We start from the raw sequence: 15,946 nt of genomic DNA, 5'->3' as shown, positions 1-15,946 counted from the left end.
GTATGCAAAATCGTAGAAAGGACGACTTTACATACTCGTCGTTTTGTACATAAGAATCAAGCCACCTTATACATAAGAAATTAGCATTCTAGTAATATGTAAAAGTCTGTGACAAGGACATGTGACGACGCGAGTCAATGAACATGAGAGAGAAATAGCGCGTTTGAGGATTGTTTATGTCCACTGTCGCTCGTCCTCATCGTCGTTGTCGTCGTCGTCTCGTGGCTAGGTGTCAAGGACCCCGCTTCTAAAATTATAAGCGAGTGTTCCGTGAACGGTCACGCTGGCAACGCGTAAGCGTAAGCGAAGGAGAAGGGCGCTCAAGTCGAGCGGTCAAGTTGAAGGTCGGCCATTACCCGAGTCCAGAGGTAGCTCGGTAGCAACGACTGGACGCCCTTCTACCTTCCCCGACGACCCAGCAATGCGGAACCCGCTGCCAAGGTCAAAGGCGCGTCTCTTCGTCTTCTGTTAACGATGTTGTTGCTACCGATTGCCCGGCGACGTTCATCGTTTCGCTTCGCCGTCTCGTCGGCGTCCTCGCTGTTCTGCTTCACATTGTTGATACGCGCTCAGTACGCAGGCTTTTCTCCCGCGGCTCTCCCGTACTTCTCCTCGTTATGCACAGCTCGCTCCGCTTAAAGCGGGGCCGGCCGAGCCGGAGTAATGTTTGGCCGACACAATGTTTATTTGCTCGTTTGTCGTCGCGTGTTAACGGCGGCTTAATGAAGATACTCGATCCGAGGAGAAACGTGAAAGACGTGGTCGAAGAGTTTCCGTCAAAGTCTGTGTTTTACACAACACAGTCATTCTGCCCGTTACGATCGGTCGTTTCTTAAGAACAATTGTTGTGTCACTTTTATTGTAAAGTATTCATAAAATAAGCTACCAATGCCTGAACACGTATCTAAATCTGGACATTCTAATAGTTTTAGTCTTTAAATACAAATATTTAACTTATAAAAAATAGTATATACATAAATAAATAAATAAGTAAATAAATATATAAATATATATATGCACACACACGCACACACACAGAATGTTCCAGACTCTCCTTTATAATTTTTGTACGTAGAATGGATTGAGATGAACATAAAAATCTTATACCGTTTTACGATATTCGTAACAATAGTCGACATATCAATTAAAGAAGATTGGTGAATGATCACGCGCAATATGATAGATGAGCTGTAATGGCGTAGATTTTTAGTTATTAACCTCTTAGCTACGGCAGGACTTTCCGCGGAGCTATATCTCTGTACGGCAAAGTTCAACGCGGACTACGCGAAAACAATGCAACACTGCGATTTGTGTCTGGTAATGCTTTTCACTACGCAAGTACATTAGAATACAGTTTTAGATGAATAAATTATAATTTATTAGAAATAAGAATAAGCCACCATAGTGGCGTACCGTTCAGAAAGATGATATACGCGAAAGCCACTATAGTGGCGTACCATTCAAAAAGATAACATGCGCGAAAGCCATTATAGTGGCGTACAGTAACTAAGAGGTTAATTACAGAAAGTTGCTATATGATTGTGCACGACAATACATAAATCTTCTTGAATATCTAAATTGTCTAAATTAATCTTCTTTAATATCTAAAAATCTATGTGATCATTTGCAAAATGATAAAGGATATTTTGTTCAGTTTGACTTAATGTATAAGTATACAATGGCGGACGGCGTTACTACAGCTTATTTACCATATCGCGCGTCATAGATCATTAATCAATCCTTTTTAATTAATATCTCGAGATTTATTGCAAATATTGCAAAACAATATGGTACTATTATGTTCACTTCAATCCGTTCTACGTTTCCACAAAAATTGCGAAGAAGAGTCTAGGATACTCTATATATATGTATATATGTGTGTAGAAAATTTAAAAATTCGTATTTAAAAATCAAAATAATAAAAAGAATCCTGAATGAATTATCAGGCTCTCAGATGCACAAAATCCTATGCCATTCTTGAGGTATGGAGTGTCCTTCCAGTATTTCACATATGTGATAAATCCATAACTGTATAATATAATATATTTGTGCATTATTATTTTTCCATTTTTACTGAGGAAAGTCGGAATGACGATCGAAATATTTGGTTGATTTCTTGCGACACTTGATTCTCCACTTGTTGGTTTATTTAATGTGTAGATTTATATGTGTAATGGTAGATTTAATGTGTTTCGCAATTGACATATTGTGTGGCCTTTTATTTGCGTTTTTTATCTATGATTTTTTATTCAAATATACAATAAAAATGTTTAAAGGATGTATTTAAGTATTGGTACTTGCACCTTAACTATATCTTTCTTCGTTTCTCCACACTCACACAGTCACTTCAACTTATCTTTCTCCTGTTCGTCTCTGCTCCTCGATTCTGCGACGCTTCCTCTTCGCTATATATCGCGTCCCTCCGCTTTGGACAAGAATGTAGCAATTTTCCGCAAGCGGGTAATTAGTTACAATGGAGCTATTAGTAGCCAACAACCCGGAACATACAGTTTCAAACTTCGCGAACAGTTTTTATTCTCCAGTTGCCATTGCCAACATTCCTTTATCTTAAGTTTATCTTCATCGTCCGTGCAGTGTCGCGAGGTTTAACGAGGGGGGGGGGGGTTTCAACAAATTTTCTTTCATTTCTTATTAATTTATAACTTATATCCATAAAAATTTCTCAAAAGAGCCCAATGATTCTACAATGAAACACGTTTGATCACCAGATCAAAAAAAGCTTCATATTTTTTCGCGAAGATTCATTTTCGTCATTCACGTAGCGTGGTGAGATTCAACAAGATTCAATCAATTCTCTTTCTTTATTTCTTTTCTTTACATACAGTACTTACAGTAAAGGACCTATATAGTTATTTCACAAAAATATTGCTAGGGCAGATATATTAAGTAATAGTTAATACAATACGAAGAAGCTCTACAAATCTGTGCTAAATGTTTATAAATGTGATTTATGTGACATGTGTGTGTAGTTTTGACACACTAGAGAATATTAATCAAATTCACATAAAGTTTAAAAACCCGTAAAGAAATAATCGTTTCTGACGTTTTGACGTATTAATTCTTTTGGCTGAGACTGTCCGTGTGTTAAATATCTGTTTGCAAACATATGATCTTAAATTTTTTTATATTTTACTTTTTATATCTTTCACATTTTTACATATTGAATATAAATTTTAAAGATTATTTAATCATCCTATTTTTAAGAAGATATTTAATCAAGGGTCACACACAAAAGAAACCAACAGAAATAAAGTAAGTAAAAATGTATAAAGTATTACAAAAACGTTACAGATTAGCTCTTGCGTATATTTTAATTGTTATCATAAATTGTATATTTTACTTATCAATTTCTATGTCAATTTCTGTATCATTTTTTTGTGTATTTTACTTATCAATTTCTTAAAAACTGAGCAGTTAACGATTTTGGGATTTTTTTTGTATTTCCAAGGTCTCTTTTATTGCTTTTATGTTTTCCATTAAAACCGTAACAGCTATTTAGTTGCTAGACTTAGTTGAAAACCTGATATCGAAAACCGTTTTCAGTTTTCGTATCTGTGATACATGTAAATTAAATAGTGTTAAACTTGACTTCAATTATCCCAGCTTCGGCATGGTCAATTCTTTTCTAATTGCACATATATATTGTTTATGTGTTTCGATTAATATACCGTTAAAATTTGAAATTTCTAAAAAATTGGTTTATGAAACAACTACCTTAAAGAAGTCGGATGACGTTTCATTTTATTAACCATTACTTAACATAACTTTCTAGCAATATTGTTGCGAAATAACTATTTAGTTTCTTTCCTTTATAACTTACATCAGTAGATTCTTACTGATGTAAGTTATAAAGGAAAGAAACAAAGAAAGAGAATTGATTGAACTTTGTTGAACCTCGCGACGTTACGTGAATGACAAAAATGAAGAAGAAATACGAAGAAATGTGACGTTTTATTTTAGTTTGATAACCAAACACGTTTCACCGTAAAATAATTTGACACCTTTTAAGTTATAAATTAATAAGAAACGCATTTAGTTACCAGACTAAAAAGATCTCCACATTTCTTTACGAAAATTTACCTTTGTTGTTTACGTCTTTCGTCGTGAACTTCACAACGATGTTCTACCAATTTTCTTTCTTTCTTTTATAACTTACATCAATAAGAATCCTGAAATGATCTTTAAATAACTCGACAGTGAAACACATTTGATCACCAGACTAAAGAGATCTCCGCATTTCTTCACGGAAGTTTATCTTCGTCGTCCGTGCAGCATCTCATGGTGAAACAAGGTTCAACCAATTTTCTTCCTTTCTTTCTTTTATAACTTGCATCAATATAAATCCCAAAAGGATCTTTAGACTCGATAGTGAAACGCGTTTGGTCACCAGACTAAAAAGATCTCCGCATTTCTTCACGGAAATTTACCTTCGTCGTCTGCGCAGCGTCACGTGGTTCAACAAAGTTCAGCCAATTTTCTCCTTTTCTTTCTTTTATCACTTACATCAGCGACGATCGCAAAGAAACCTGGTAACTCTACGGTGAAACGCGTTTGATCACCAGAAAACTAAAAAAATCTCTGCATTTCTTCGTGAAAGTTCATCTTCGTCGTCCGCGCAGAGTCACGTGGTTCAACCAGGTTCAATGAATTTTCTTCCTTTCCTTCTTTTTACAACTTACATCAGCGACGATCGCAAAGAAGCCAGGTGACTAGACGGTGAAACGCGCATTTGGTCACTCGACTAAAAAGAAAAAGAAATCGTTTTACACGAGCGAAACCGAGCGAAGTGGCGTTGTCGCTTGACCGGCCAAACTGGTCGAAAATACTCGACTCATTCCCGATCCCCAAGAGTCGATCAGCATCCGGCTACATGAGCGCGTCCGCTCAGTCACGACAACGCGGAACTGGACTCGCAAGGTCACGATACACACCACTCTTCCTTTCCGACTACCTCTTCCTCCACCTTCCTTCTTCGTGGCCCTTCTTTTCGTTCTTTTGCCCTTCTGTTTTCCCGTTATATTCGCTTGGTCACGCGCCAGCCAACGCTTATCTCCCTATGCTTCCACGCCTCGCTTCCGGCGGAAACACGCCAAGCGGTAAAGTAGAGTGACGGTCTTCCAGTTGTCTTCTGGAAATTGAGGCGGAGGAGGCGTCCCTCTTTCCCTCTCTCTTTTATCATTCTTTTTTCGTTTCGGTCATCGGTATCATCTTCTCTTCCGGCATCGTTTTTTTTTTCGTTTTTTGTCGTAGATACCATCTTCTCTTGCAGCTTTAGATTCGTGTTATCGTCAATCGTCATTTATCTATTACGTTCAAATTTCACAACGCGATATTCTCATGAGCGTCGAATGCGCATATTCACATGTGCGCTGCCATCGTCCAAGTGAATCACTGTAATAAATTATATTCACGTAATAGCGAATTAGTGGGCACTAACGATTTTCCTCGTAGCCGTTTATCGTCAACATCTATCGGCGTTCTTACGCTCGGCAATAAACCGCGATATTTTCAACGTTCGTATTATTCTCAAGCGCGCTCGTCGCGAGTCGTGGATCCGTCAATGGTTTTCTCATTGCCAGATTCGCGAGAGCCGCGTTCCCGTCGACACTTCCTTTAACCTTTCCAAGATGATTTCTCTCTCGCCTCGCGAAACTCGCGAAATAATTAAACCTTCATTGGCACACTTATTTTTTGCTCCTTAGTTTAGTACATCAGATCTTATATAGTAAACAATTTTTCATTGAATTTAATATATTTTACATGTACTAAATAGTCTACTTAAATTTTTGTGTTAATTTAATACAAAATATGTTAAAAAATAACGCTAATATTGTGTGCATTAGAAATGAATATAAAAATATGAACACTAATAATCATTTTGGAGGAAATTTTACATAAAAATAGTATATTTATAATGTCAAATGTAACACAAAAATTGTTATTTTTACACTGAGAAGAATATTCTATTTATCACTTCTTTATTATTGGATTGCTTTTAAAATGTTTTTTATTTTTTATATAATTGTTTTTTATGTAATTTGTTTTTAACATGTCATCAGTAATTTTATCCAAGAAATATTCATAATTGGTATTTGATTGATACGATTGATATCATATTGGAAAAATTTGCTTGCCACAGATAAAATCGAACTCGGGAACTCTGGCTCTTGAGTCACCTAACTTATTCACTACATCACTTTTGTTCTAACTGTAAATACACTTCGTATTGTATATATCGTAAGATAAGATAAGAACATAATTTTATAGTAAAATTAATATCCATAATATGTTAATCCATACTGATGTATAAAATGTATAATTTTAACATAAATGTTATTTTAGTATATATCTATGTTGAATATAAATTTGAATACAAAATGATCGGATAACACAAATAGAATATGTTAAATTAATGCATAGGTATATTAAAAATTTAATACAAAAATTTTAGCAAAGACCTGTTTTACACCGACATACTAAATTCCTTTTACTGTGCAGACCCAGTAATTATTCTAATATATTCTCGAATATCTGTTAAATATTTATAAATATCCTTATTTATAGTGTACAGATATTATAAGTTTTGAATACACTTTTTAAATTTGATAAATTTGTTGCAAAAAATAGTTTTGAAATGAATAATTTGAAGTACAAAAAATGATAGAGAAGATATTGATTCTACACAAAAAGGAACAAAAAATTTCATACTTCACTGCTCTCAGTCCCTTGCAATAAAATTCTTGATTAATGATGTCAGAAAAGAGAAAGTATAAACTAAAATTTTTTGCAAAAGATATTGAAATAAAAATATATATCTATAAAATGAGAGTTGTAATCAATCGTGCAGATCTATAGCCTAAAAATACTTTCCTTTTACTCTAACAAATTACTGTAAAATTAACATGACGTATTTTTTAGTCTATTTTCTCTCATAACTCTATCACATTAATTTTACGTTTATTTATTGATTGTTAGAACAAAAGAAGATTATTTTACAGATCTGCTCGATCAATTGCAAGTGTAACTTCGTGCATATATTATTCTATGTCAACGTATTTTGCAAGAATTTTTTGACATCATAAATCAAGATAGTCGCAACGATGAAAAAGGAATCCTAAAAAAATTGATTCTATATTTATATATGTGCAATAATTCAGTATTCAATAACTTAAATGACCTCAATTTTTTGCTTAGATTAATTTAATCTACGAAAGTGTCAACCTATGATTTATTCTCAAAATAAATATATGCTCATTTTTTCGCGAGAAATTGAAACACAAAAAAGAAGACAAAAATTATGAAAACTGCGTCTTACAAAATTTTCACATATGCGAAGAAAGCTTTGAAAGATATTTCTGAAAAAAGACCTATGATTGACCCGTGATTCGGGAGTCTCGTGCGTAATGAGGATGGGAACGATGTCGTGTCTAATAAGTCAGCGCGCCAATCGAGTGATTAATCGTCGTTCCGTGATGTTTTCTCTTCGTTCGTTATTGCGAGCGTCTCTTCGGTATTTCCGCTAGAAATCAGCCGCCTTCATGGGGCTGTGTCCCCCGGGGACATAGGAATTCCGATTAAATTCGTACACCACGAAATTACAACGTATACGAATTCGTGTATTAACCAAGTTTGCGGCGCGACAATAACGTAGCCGCGGACGCAAGGAGGAGGAGGAGGAAAGGCGGGGAAGAGTCATTGAGCTCAGCAATTTTCCTCAGCCAGCGAGTTATTTCGCCGTCGTGACATTATTTCAGCCGTTTCAGCCATTTCTTCTGCGAGAAATCGCGACGCTTAGTGTCAGCAATCGTGGCTCCGCGCGCGCGATCGCTGTTATTTTCTTGTTCACAATTATCATTACGCGCGCTCCTCCATTATTGGAGGCGCGTGGTTTGCAAATTTACAAACATCATTAACGTGCACGATAATTAATTATAAACAAGTAGCGGAAGTCACCGTGAGAATTAAACGCAAGTTTGTCGGGCAAACAAAATTTGACGTACGATCGGCGTGCGTCGTGTTATCGCTTGCGATGTTCAACACGCCGATTTCCATCGATTGCACCAAAGTTTAATCAATCATACACTATAATCGACTTACCACAGAAATGATAAAGTAGTGTAATTCGGGATACATATAGAGGGACCAGGTCTAGATGGCTCTAGAGATACGTTGCTCATTTAATATTTACAGAGGAGTGAGAGTTATTAGAATAATTTTGATTTCTTTATTTATTTTCTCTAATTATTATCTTTAATAAATACCTAATTTCAGGAAATATTACAATCTATTATCAGTATTCCTTATAAGTTTAAAATAATTGCAGGTTTACATTATATATTGTACAACTAAATTATATACAAATAATTACATACGATACATATCATATATTATATTAGATTCTGTTGTAAAATATATTTTGTATATGAAAGTAAATTTTTATATAGGAAATAGAGATTTACTTATACTGAAAGAAAAATATTTTAATATTTATTTTTAGGATATAAAGAGTTTATTCCTGCAAAATAAGCATTATTTATAAAATATAATCGTATAATATGTAATACAAATCTATAATCATTTTAAACCTATAAAGATTGTTAATAACAAATTGTAATATTTCCCGAAATTAGGCATTTATTGAAAAAAATAATTAGGGAAAATTAACAAATAAATCAAAATTATTCTAATAATTTTCATACTTCTATATCTTGAGAGAAACCTTAGACAAAATCACGAAACGGGCTTTTTATATAAAACATATACACTATTTTCTAAGTTCCATTTAAATCAGAATAATATTACATTTCAAAAATAGAAAAATCAATTTAGTAGTAGAAAACTAAATTTTCAAACTTCTCAGATTTTTGTATTAATGCTTTCTATTGTGAATGAATAAAGTTAAGCGACGTGTTACTATCTAGAATGAAGTTTTTTGCAAATGTATAATATATTCTGTTTCGGATAATAAAAGCAATTTTCATTTATAAATGACTGAAATTGAGTATATGATTAGACAAGGTAAAACTAGCTTATAATTAAAGATCGGCAAGAGAAGAACTATTTTATTCATTAACTGTGAAGACCCTACTATTAATCAGGATGCATATTTTATATGTGACCTTCTTTTCCCTATGTTACTGAGCAACTGAACTCGCAATATCAGAGTATATGATTGCTGAATATTTATATTTTGATTACAAAACAAAATATAGGACTAACAGGATCGTAACGAGTATTAACACATAGAAAAAAGTTGCTTCTATCATATTTGCATAGTCAATCACAACAATTAGTTATTTGAGAAATTATAACTTCGAAATTTTAAAATATGGATTCTAAAATATGGATTTTTCTTAGATATGCTTAATTATATCTTATACGTAACTTTGTAAGACGAAGTAGAGTAATCATTATGTGAATCATCGCAGCTGAATCATCGCACTAATGATTATCGCAGCACTCAATGTGTTAAACCGGTGATCCTTTGAAACTTTACATATTCTCGCAATCGAACGATATTTATCCAACGAACAGAGAGGTTACGAAGAGGAACGTGATAAAGGCGATATGGCTCCGAAGTTATGTCGGGTATTAACAGAAGTGACCTTTCCACTCATAGCTTCGACGTTAAACTCTGATATATGGGTCGAAAAGCAATTGTGCGCCAGTACATTGCAGGCGCAAGCAGGAAGGGGAAAGAAAGAGAGAGAGAGAGAGAGAGAGAGAGAGAGAGAGAGAGAGAGAGCACGCGCGCAAGAGAAAAGGAGATAGATAGATATATAGAAAAAGAGAAAAGGAGAAGAGAGAAAGAGGGAGAGAGAGAAGGAGAGGGCGGAGGGAAAGAGAAGGAGAGAAAGAAAGAGATGCGCACTCGTCATGGGTAATGCACCGGAGAGAATTGCAGTGGCATGTTCGCGCAGTGTTTCAAAAGCTGCAATACATATGAATGAGAACAGGGATTGTAAAAACGTACTGTTTGCATGTAACACAAAATAAAATTTCGATTCTCTTCCATCCATCCATCCAATCGCTTAAGCATACATGACTCACGATCGTTCCGCTTGCACATATCAACAATCATAAGTGTGAGAGAGAGAGAAAGAGAGAGAAATAGAAATAGTTTATTTCAGTTATAGGATATTTCCTCTAACAACAATATTTAAAGTATACATGAGAAAAAATAATTGCTGTTAAGGAGATTGTAAGGAAAATGAAAAATATAAAAAAAAAAATAAGAGTAACATAAAATTTGAAACATAATTGTATTTACAAATGTTTTTATATATTTATGAATTTTTCCAAATTATTTGATGAGCCCACTTTTTTTTGTATAAATTAAGAGTAAAGTTCTATATTTTATAATAGATTTTTATGAAAAACCCGATTCTCTTCTCTCTCTCTCTCTCTCTCTATATATATATATATATATATATATATATATATATATATATCTTTTTTCAACAAAAATTGATATTTCAAATAATAAGAACTAAATAAATTTATGTGTAATATGTAAAGAAGAGTATGTTATAATATATCAAATAAAAATTTGCAGAATTATTGACCGTTCTTATTTTTCTTTTTGGGAAATATACATAGAAACATTTATAATTTATAATAATATCGAAATATATATACATACACATATACTCGAAATATATATATACACACATATTTAAACATTTATATATCACTTTCTATTATCTATGTATTTCTATTAGATAATTGATAAATGAAGCATTAATAAGAAAAATAATAAATTTTTATATTTGTAATGTTGTGTATATATACAGGATATCTAATAATACATATAAAACTCTCATGTACGTGTAGATTAATCAAACTGAACAAAAAACTCCTCTATCATTTACAACGTATGTATGTATATATGTTCAATTACTTTCTTTTCTAAATCACCTGATGACAAGTTGCACGGCTCTGCCCGCCTCGTTTATTACTAAAGTCCGACGAAAGTGTACACCGATAATAACTTTATGATCACGACGCAGTTATAAAATATAGTATTAAAAAAGAGAAGCACGACAGTGTCCGTTACGATTATCACGACACTGTCGCGTTATTCGCGCGAATAGAAGTGTAAATGTTCAATAAACTGCGGTAACAGTCCGCGATAAATTGAAACCTTGACGAAAAAGTACGATCGTAAAGTAAGATACGACCTAAATTTTTGTCGTTCTCTGCATAATTTAGCATGAGTGATATACACACACTTGTCGCCCGGCTTTATAACGCGCCCGCGAAATACACACTCAAATATACGGTCAGCGATATGAGAATTCGCGGACGCTAAAATTTAACCGCCGCGCCGCACCGGTGAGAACATTGCGGACAGAAATGCACGTCCAGCCGAAGAGTAGGCGGAGAGGTGAACGCACGCGCGGCCGAATATCTAATTACGCTAATGCGCGTCGGTATCCCAAACTCATCTGTACGGAATATCAATGAAGTCGCACAAGATGGAGCGCAGACATCTCCGTGGCGACACTCGACGTTACTGCATACCGCGCGGAAATATTACGTCAGTGGAATCGCGCCGAATTCCCGACGTACACAACACACACACACACACACACACAGTGGGGCCACTTGTACTTGTAAGGGGATGCAACTCGGTTATTTTTGTTACCTTCAGAGTAGTAACCAAGGTCATTAATCTCTTTCTAGATTTTTCCTCCCTTAAGGTGCTCCGAAAAATCCCCAAAAGTTATTGAAATCTTCTCTTCTCTTTTATAAATAAATTTTTTTTATAAAGAAATTATAATGTTCGAAAGCGGCCTGACCAACCATTTAGAACTTATTCGATCTTAAATGCTAGGCGTATAAAATTTGTTTGCTTTAAACGAAATTTTTTAAGAGTTCCAGAAGTTCTGATTGCAGTTTTGCATAGAACTCAAAGAGTTCTGAAAGAAATTATAATGATCGGGGACAATGCGATTACTAATTAAAAAGTTATTAATGGTCAAATGTTTACCGCCGCATAACTTTCAATAAGTTTTGAACAATTTTGGGGGTTTAATTTTTTTTCATTTATTAGGAGCTCTAGAACTTGTCAAAAGGAATCAAATAAGCTATTCAAAATTATTCAAGCTTGATATAAAATTTTTTCTATTTTTAATTTTATTGAAAAAAATTTTTTTCTATCAGAAATTCTAATACTCATCAAGAAATATCAAATGAGCTATTCAGAACTATTCTATTGTAATATTGGGTGTAAAGTTAACACTCTATTTTTTAATCGCTATTTTAATACTGTTAATCGCTGGGACTGCTTTAATAAACGTAAAAATACTCTTCTATTTTTCGAAAGGAAGCTAGAACTCTAATCAGCACTATCGAATACTATAGTTGGGATGTTAACTTTACACATCCGCTTTCTGCCAGATTTTGATAGCACCAGCTCTGTTGTGCGACAGTATGCGTGCTTGTTTTCCGTTAACTTCGATCGCCACATCCGCACACAAGCTGATTGATGCCGTGCTTATGTAGTAGTCACATACATATGCACGAGGAAAGTCGCTCACCGTCACAATCGAATCAATTTCATTATCGCACATAGTAATTGCCCACGACAATCGATATTAATTATTCTGCTTTAATAGGAAAGAAGTTGTCTCTCGAAGGAAAGTCCGCCCATGAGCTCGAAGGAAACGCCGCGAGATTATCAAACAAATGTTTCTCCTTTCATTGATTTGATAGCGATTCTTTTGAACAAAAGCAAATGGGTTTCTCTGATTTCCAGACGCGTATTATATATTCGGCAAATTGTTAAATGTAGAAAATAAAATAGTTTAACTTAGAATTGTGACGAGTGCTTTATTTTTGGACTAGTGCAGGAAGTGTTTCTCTCAAGACGAGCGAGAACTATGTACGAAGAGAATCAATCTTCATTTCAATGGGAGGTATGGGTTTTTTCCAGTAAATGCGAGCAACCCGAAAATCCTAAAAGAAATCTAATGGTTAGGCTAAGGTTTCACAAAGTTCATTCTGATGCATGTGTCTGGGACAGAACTATCGGCAACGAAGTTCCTTGACGGAATTAAAAAAAAAAGAATTTCTGGAATTATGATAATTTCTGAAATGTAATTCCTCCAGTTTTGCAATTATGACAGCGATTGTATTGGACAGAATCAAACGGATTTCTGTGATTTCTAAATGCATGTTATATACTCGGTTACATATCGCACGTGTTATTAATTAATATATATCAATAGGTATTAAATGAATATTAATTAATCCAATCACACACGGTTTTTGAATGTTTTAGGGTAATTATTATAAAATATTAAATGTAGAGGATAAAATTGTTTAACTCAGGATTGTGACAAGTGCTTTATTTTTGAACTAATACAAGAAGTATTGCTCTCAAGAGTGACGAATGAGAACTACGAAATCTAAGGATCAATTTTTATTCCAACGGGAGGTATGGATTTTTTCTAGAATATGAGCAACCCAAAAATTCTAAAAGAGACCTAACGATCGAGCTAAAGCTTCATAATACTCATCCAGATGTGCGTTTATTGCCTGGGACAGAACTATCGGAAACAAGGATCCTCAAACGAGGGGGACTCAAAGGAAAGAATTTTCGAGACTACCTGAGTTATAATAATTCTTCCAGTAAGAAAAGATTTCTGAGAAGAAGAATCCTGAAAAACCAACATTTATTTTGCACGTTTATTACGGAGTTTATTCACTTAAACAAAAATGCTTAAAATTATATAAAAATTTAACGCAACATTTACTGCAACATTTATATTTAAAACACATTCGTAGTTAGTTTTATGCTATATGTCTGCACCATTCATAAGAAATTTAATACTGAATATCGCAGTTTTGCGTATATAACCTTATGGTAGAAGCAAAACAGATTACTATTATTTCAGTATAAAATTTCGTAAAACATGATACCATTCAAATAAAAAGCTTAGTGTTATAAATGTTACATATTAGGAAACGCGTCATAGAAAAAAGAATAGTATTCACTACATCGTTTGTGTAATGATCAATTGTAAGCCAGAAAACTGTTATTTTATGCTTTGAATAACATTGTGACAAAAGAAAGTCCTAAAGTATCTCATTGATCTTGAGTTTAGACCAATATAGAATTGTTCTAAGAGATCTAAATAACACAAATTTCTATTTGCACGCCCACAACCTATCTGCATTAAAAAAAAATGGCAGCATGCAAAATTTTATAACTTTCAACAATTTAATACAATAAAAAAGACCATAATATTTTTTTGCTAATTTGAATATAATTAAAATAATATATTATTTAATATAACTATAATTTGATGAGATTTGATTTTGGACTTTCTTAAGTGCGAAATTACTTACGATATTCTTGCTGTATAGTCAATGCAATGTTTTTGCAATGAGTTGAGTAGAGGAATGCCGACTACATAGAACAGAATCAACGAGTGCGACATTGACAGAGAAAATCTTTCGCATGATCCGAATCGAGTATTATTAGACACAAGATGTTTATCTCACAAAATTATCTAACTCAGCCGATCTCGCAGACTCCGTGAAGTGAAACATTAAAATAGTCGAGTAATGATAAACTATCGAGAGAAGAAACTCTCGAACTGACAAACTATTGAAAAGTTCATTTGACATTCGTTCGTTCGTTCATTCATTTGGCACATAAGATTTCACGCACACCTCGAGAAATTATCCAAGCAAGACAGAATCTTTTATCTCTCCCTAAAGTACACTCGCCGCCGTGTCTATACGGCAATCGCTATTTCCAAACACCGAGGAACACTCCCCCGTTCTCTATCTCGTCGTAGACGAATAGGTCAAGCTTCCAGGAGGACTCTCCGGCAGGCAGGCGAGGGCACCTCGGCGGCATGTACCGGCTTCGACGGAGTCACGAAAAAAGGTGAACGTCCTCGAGTTCCAGCCGAACCATCCCGTCACTTCGTCTGCTCCTCCTCCCGCCATAGTCGTCGACGACGACGACGCCGACGACGACGACGCTAACGGTGACAACGGCGGCGACGACGACGACGACGACAGGTGGTCGGTTCTTTTCCTCTCCCTTTAGTCACGATGCAGTCATACAACTCGTTTCAAAACCAGATCCCTTATTAACAGGTATTACTACCGTAGCCGTGAACCTTCTCAGGAAAGTCGAGAAACTCTAGAAAGCCTCGCCAAGAACGACCGAAACGCTTAGCTGCTTTAGCGCTCGGTCATGAAATAGCGACAGGATCGAATAACGCTTATCTAAGTCATTTACTGTGAAAGGCTGCACGTCGATACGGAGGTATCTTGCATTATTCGAATTCCAAGGACATTGAGTGCGTTAACGTTGGAAAAACACCTTTTGCTTATTTTGGAAAGCGCCATAAATCCGAGACATTAGATTCGCGTAGAATGTGCGCAACGTTATCGTGAATCGATCATTGAATGTATGCGCGATATTTTTCCGATATTAAATTAAATTAAATTAAGTTAATATCAATAAGAGAGAAAAAGGAAAGATATATAGGCAGAGGAACTACCATATTTGAGAATTCTTTTACATTATTAAGATAATGTATATAGATATATACAGATATATAAATATATACAGATTTGAGTTACATTATTAAACGTGTTTATATGTTTTTTTATTTATTAATTATATGTTTTTTTATTTATTAATTATATTATCTTATTTTACAAACGTATTTGTATTTCCACATAAGTATTTGATGACCAAGAATTTCATGTCGTAAATATTATTGTTATTATTCATTCAAGAACATAGAATCTTATTCTTAACGGAATTTTCTGAATATCTTAAAAGATTATATACATACATATATATTCTGAATATCTTAAAAGATTATATATATATATATATATATATATATATATATATATATATATATATATATATATATATATATATATATAT

The 15,946-nt window shown here is 34.1% G+C and overlaps 1 protein-coding gene across 3 annotated transcripts in view; it reads right to left on the bottom strand.

Moving 5' to 3' along the window:
• The window catches only part of LOC116847212 (cyclic AMP response element-binding protein A), an 82,486-nt gene that overhangs the window by 7,466 nt on the left and 59,074 nt on the right, over positions 1–15,946 (bottom strand). The window lies entirely within an intron of this gene.

This window comes from Odontomachus brunneus, unplaced genomic scaffold (assembly GCF_010583005.1).
Source record: "Odontomachus brunneus isolate Ranch 3 - 2012 unplaced genomic scaffold, Obru_v1 Obru_scaffold_075, whole genome shotgun sequence".
Lineage (NCBI taxonomy): Eukaryota > Metazoa > Arthropoda > Insecta > Hymenoptera > Formicidae > Odontomachus > Odontomachus brunneus.
This window is presented reverse-complemented; position numbering and strand designations above follow the sequence as displayed.